Raw genomic sequence first — 6,278 nt, forward strand, 5'->3', positions numbered from 1 at the left:
TGTTGATGTAAAAGTTGGGTATTCATCCTTTTTGATGGCCATGTTTGGTTCTTAAGAGGAAGCTTGGATTGGAGATGGAGGCACTGTGAGATATGTCCCATAGTAGCTTGGGTGGTATTGGGATTGGGTTCAGGATTTAGTTGAGGGTCATGGTGATGAAAACGGTGAATGCCAAATCAGGGAGGCGCCGTACGCTGTGCTCCTCTCTGGCCTCTAGGTATGTTTTTCCTTTTCCTGACACAGCTTTGCTGTTCTGTTATTCACCCCATTTTCTGTTTTCCCTTGGAAGTATGGAGATTGCAAATTCTTGGTTTCAGATTAGGATCAGGGGAGGACTATTAAACTCATTATTTGGGTTAAGGTTTATCTTTTATTTTAAATCACTGTTAGGATTAGGACTAAGGTAAGAGTGGGGGGTTAAAGTCAATGCCATGCAAAATAAAAATTAGAGTTACTATTTAAGATTTAGCTTTTTCTGGCGAATGAGCTTTTTCATTGGTGTTCATTAATTATGTCATTCATTCAACAGATTTTTACCAAATGCTTACTATAATGTTGTCTTCCAAAATGTGAGGGATATTTTATAGTCAAGGAAAGATCATGGGTAAAGTGAGTATAGTCCCATAAATAATTTTTAGAGTTAGCAAAATAAAAAGAATAACCCCATCACATCACGCAAAGAGGATATAATCTTTTTTTTTTTAAAGACTTTATTTATCTGACATAGAGAGACAGAACACAAGCAGGGGGAGTGGGAGAGGGAGAAGCAGGCTCCCCGCAGAGCAGGGAGCCCGACACGGGGCTCCATCCCAGGACCCCGGGATCATGACCCAAGGTGAAGGCAGACGCTTAACGACTGAGCCACCCAGGCGCCCCGAGGATATAATCTTAAAGATGTGTATATTGTATAATTAATCTTCATTTATCATACCTTCTTAATGAGAAACTCCTCAAAGACTCCTTCCTTCACACTGTCCATATGGTGCCAATAAGTTCGGATTTGCTTTGTTGGAGACCATGAACATACTGAGATTCAAAATTTTTCCCTGTGGCTGGTCCACCTTTCAGTATTCATTGCCTTTCTGGTTTTATGATTCAGAAAAATTTATATTTTGTTCTGAGCATATTAAAAATTCTAGTGACTATAGGAAACTGTGCAGAAGTAAATCCACAAAACCCAGAGTTTTGTGAAAGGGAAATTTGTGGGGAGCAGTTACAGTTTGTCAAGAAGAGTTTCCTAAGTGCATGCACTCTGCCCAGGTTGGTACCCCAGCCTACCTCCTTATCCATTGCTGACTTGTACACCCTTTGTTCCCATGGCTTTGTAGATTGCTCTCAACTTTCTGGTTTGTGAACTCTCACAGAGACATTTAATATCATATTTCCAAAAACTCTTTTGATATTATAGAGTATCTCTTACAAACAAAGAGCCAGCATCATGCTTAATGCTAAAACTATAGCATAGAGATTTCTTAATAGCCACCTGCTGGCCAAATATAACCCACAGATATATTTTGTATAGTTTTTAAACGTTGAATTAATTGCCAATATTTTAAAAAGTGGAGCTTACACATAAAAAAATTAGATTTTCAGCATCACAAACTAGAGTTAGCAATAATGGGCCATATTCCTCCAGCCAGCAGGAGGTGAGCATATGATTCCTCTTTGGATGGAGTGTGAACTCCCCAGTTCACGATATTCCTTGTGGTCCCTAATTTTGCTCAGTTAAACTGCCCATGCTTCCCCTCCACCCCAGGCCTTTGAATTTATGATCCCTGTTCTAATGGTGTACACTCAAAGCGACTGCTACTTTTACTGCTGGTATATAACATTATTCAGAAAGCTGTAGCCAAAGAAATAGTTTAAGGCAAGGAAATAAAATGATAAAGATCAAAAACATAATGATTTGCAAATGTCATATTTGTCTTATCTGGAAATTCAAGAGAATCAACTGATACAGTTCTAGAACCAATGAAAGAGTTTGGTTAAGTTGGCTTAATATGAAAATTCTGGGGACCCGGGAGCGCCTGCAACACTAGCAGCTGGGCCCTGACACCGTTGGTGGTGCATTTCCCAGGCATTGACCCGGCCCTGCTGCCCGGCAATTCTCCCCAAGCCCGGCTCCTTGAGATGTCCCTGCTCCCGCTTAGCCCCACGCAACCAAATTAAATTTAAAAAAAAAGGGGAGGGGAGATTCAAAGAACAATATGCATAGTAAGATCCCATGTGTACAGAAATGTGTATGCACACAAATTTTTAAAAATGTATTTTACATCACATTTTAGATGCATAGAAAATGCCTGCAAGTATACTCAGACTTGTCAGCATTTATTATCACTGAGGGCTGAGATTTGTGATAGTGGTGAGTGAGACCCTAGGAGTGAATGAGACACATTTCCTTTTTCTTTTAACATTTCAGGACTATTTGCTTTTTATCTACAATGAATATATATTTTTAATCATTAAAAAACTGAAAGTACCTAAAAAGTAGAAATGTTCTATACTAATAAAATTTTTTAAAAATTAAAAAAAAAGAAATGTTCTACACTAGACAAAAAGCTAGAAATATATTGGAAAAAAAGATTTATAAAAGCAGCAAATAAACAAAAATACACAAATACCTAGGAATGAGCCCCATAAGAAACGTTCATGACCTATGAGAGCAATACAAATGAAAACAAAACAAACAGAAGATTCTGAAGGACTTTCTCGAAAGACATAAAGGTAGCTTCGATTAAGTTCAGGGATACACCGTATCCATGTTTCTGGAAAGAAAAACTAAAATTGGCAAAACAAAAACAACAAACCAACCAACCACACCAAAAAAACCCACAAAAAAACAAAACAAACAAAAAACCCAAAACATCTCTAAACATATATTTAATGCAATCTAATTAAAACTCAATCGAATGATTTTGTAAGAACTTGATAATGTGATTCAAACACCCATGAAAGAATAAATGGATGGGAATAGTTAAGGAAATACTGAAGGGGAAAAAAAGAACAATGAAATGGAAGTAGAGTTGTCAGATTTAGCAAGTAAAAATAAATCTGAAATTCAAGTTTAACTGGGCATCCTGCATTTTATCTGTGACTCTAAGTGGAAGACATTCTTCCAAAGGAGCAAGCATAGTACTATATACTATAATGTACTATTAATACCATAAAAATGTGTGTGAGCTCAGAGATAGACACACAGGTTGATGGGACAGAACAGAGAGCTTGGAAACAGACCCTAGCCCATGATGAAGAGGCTATTATAAATCAGAGAGCAGGAAGCTATTTAACAAATGTTGCTCAATTAGTTAATGATCTGGGTAGAAAAAGGTCTTTTATGCCGCTTACCTGCCGAGATACATTCTAACTATGTTAAACAGTTAAATGCAAAAAATAAAAACTACAAAGCGACCTAGGGGAAAATATATGGGTGAATGTTTATTATGATGAGACAAAGACCTTTGAAGCATAACCTGAATGTTCGGAGTCCTTCAGCCTCATGGTAATGACCCTTAATATGTATACAAGGCAACATAGCTCCTCATCCCATCTGCTGGGAGAAGTCTGATTTTTTTCCCCTTCTTCTTAGATGTGTAGTAGTTTGGGGGGTTCCTTGTGTATCCCTGGTTACTTTGTTCTCAAAATTTCTGCTCTCACTGAACTCTTGGCCCCCACTGCCTTCCTTGGGTGGGTACTGATGTCTTCCATGGCTCATCCCCATTTTCTTTCTCCTTTAAGCCCCAAACGTCCCCCACACGAAGCCATCGTAAGCCTCGTCCTGAAGGTGTGGTAAGACATAGATGTCTTACAATGAAGCACAATTTGAAATAGAATATTCAATTCCATAAAGTCCCTAAGCCATCCCTGCAGCAGTTTTTTTCTCTCTAGTCCCGAGATGGTTGTTACTGGGGTCTGGACTCCTTCCTGGAACCTTGCCCCATCTCCCCTTGTCTCCCTGGTCTAGGACTCCTTCCTCTGGTCACCTCAGCAGCCAGCCACAGAATCCACCTCCCTATCTCCTTGCTTCATGCATCAGAACCACCTAGAAGGCTTGTCACAGCTGCTGTGCTTCACACCCAGGGTTTCCGGGTTCAGGAGGTCTGGAGTGGAGCCTGAGAATTTGCATTTGTAACAAGTTCCCAGGTAATGCACATGCTGCCTGCTGGTGGGACCACACTTTGAGAACTACTGATCTACTTAATTGTGCTGAGAAAGTTGTCTACCTTTCTTTCAATTTCTCTGTGTCCATATTTTGCCCAAGCTGCTCACATTCTCCCTGCCTAAAAGCCAATTTTTTCCTTTTATATAAACATAAAAACAAAACAGCAAAGGAAAAAGATGAAAATTTTGGCAATATAATTTTCTCTAAGTTAAAAAAAAAAACTGTGATATATGTGGAAGACAAGGGATTCATGTCTTTGGAATATATCTTCTAAAATATAAAGAAAAACTCTAACAATTGAGAATCAGATGTGAATAGTTAACTCACAAGAGATTCAAGTGACCAGTGAACCCACAGAAAAGTTTAACTGTCCTGACAGTTAAAGATCACAAGTTAAAACCTCAATGAGCACACGTGGGCTCCGGGAGTCGCTTGCTGTTCTTGTGTAACCCATGCAAATTACTCCACCTCTCTGACCTTAGCAACCTCGTCTGTACCGTAGGAACTCTGCGAGGTGGCCGGAGGTTGGATGAAGATAGTCCTGAGTTCATGCCAGCGAACAAAGTAGGTGGCAGATAAATGTCAAAAACACCTGAGGGACTGTTGGTGTCTCTGCCTGAGCCAGCACAGGAGGCGGGTGGGGCATAAAACACAGACACATCTCTGCTTCCTAAACCACCATGAGAGTCCAGAGAAAGCTCCAGCTGATGAGAGGAGGAAGCCGACTGGCCCTGGGGAGGGTGCTCTGAGCTCTGGCCACTCACTTCCCCCAGGTACCTATGGGCTCCCTCCTGAGAGGCCAGCCCCCAGCTGCAGGTCTTCAGCAGACGGGCACAAGACCGGAATGAGTCTGCCCACTCCTCGCAGCCTACATCCCGCCCTGTTCCCCCATCCACTGCCTGCCATCCAGCTAGGGCCGAAAGGCCATTGCTCATTATTAATAATAAAAGAGACCAGAATTCTTAACGTGCACACAGGCCTTCACATTAGGGCCCAGCCAACTTCCCTGGTCATTGCCCCTCTGCATCCTGTAAGAGCCCAGTTCTCCTGCTCACTGGACCACTAGTCTGCTGCGCGGCTTTGGGAAGTCACCCAGCCTCCTGGCCCTCGTGATCTCGCCTGTTAAAGGAGGGTGGCACATAATCTGTGACAACTCCTCCAGGACAGATACGCAATGCTTTTCTACTTATACCTAGATTTGGAGGCGACCAGAGGCGACTTGGAGGCGACAGGGGGTGGGGCTGGCGACCTAGAGTGGGTGCCAGGGTCCCATAGTCCCACACCTTGTAGGTGCCTAGGCTGCACTGTGCTTACATGTCTCCACGGAGGACACTCAAGGCTGAGCCAGGGGGGGAGGCATGTGTGACTGAGGGGACACCGTCCTCTAGATGGGCTGCTCCTGAGAACAGAATTGAAAATGGATGTTGGACCATTGGGCTCTTGGGGAGCAGGACGTAGAATTACGCATTTTCCAGTTTTGTCAAAGACACACTTCTGCAGGAGCTCAGAACCCACTCCATTCACACCCTCCTCACCCAGACACACGTGGCTCCCAGTGGCTCCTCTTACTAGTTACAGACTTGAAGCTCAATTTGAGAACGACTAGTACAATCCTCTCATTTTACCAAAGCTCAGAGGGGGATGCCCCTTAGGGTCACCCAGCCAGAGTGTCTCAAGTATGATGAGCACCTGCATGGCTTGATCCCTAGTCTGGGCTCTGGCCCTGCCCAGTGCTGCTCTCAGAGATGAGCCATGAGCCAGGAATGGGACTTAGGGACAGAGGGAACCTGATGTTGCAAACTACATTTTCTCCCAGCTCCTGAGACAAGGAGGTCCTTAGGCAAGGGCCACGGCGATGAGAGGCTGCCCAGTCTTACCTCCAGCTTGTGCCTGCCGACTGAGGACAGAGGAAAGAGGGAAGATGTGGGTGACAGGCCCCAAGGACTCCTTGGCCTTTGATGAATTTGTGTCTTTGTCCAGAATACAGCCTGGGGACTGGTTTCTTCTCTCACTTTCCTTGGCTGGTTTGCTGTGTGTTTCGGGGTCAGTTGCTTGGCTTCTCTGAACCTCTGGTTCTGACCCTCCCACAGCCAGGTTTGATGATGACCTGTTGCTGGTG

Source organism: Mirounga leonina, unplaced genomic scaffold, assembly GCF_011800145.1.
Source record: "Mirounga leonina isolate KUSES-001 unplaced genomic scaffold, KU_Mleo_1.0 Mir_173, whole genome shotgun sequence".
Taxonomy (NCBI): Eukaryota; Metazoa; Chordata; class Mammalia; order Carnivora; family Phocidae; genus Mirounga; species Mirounga leonina.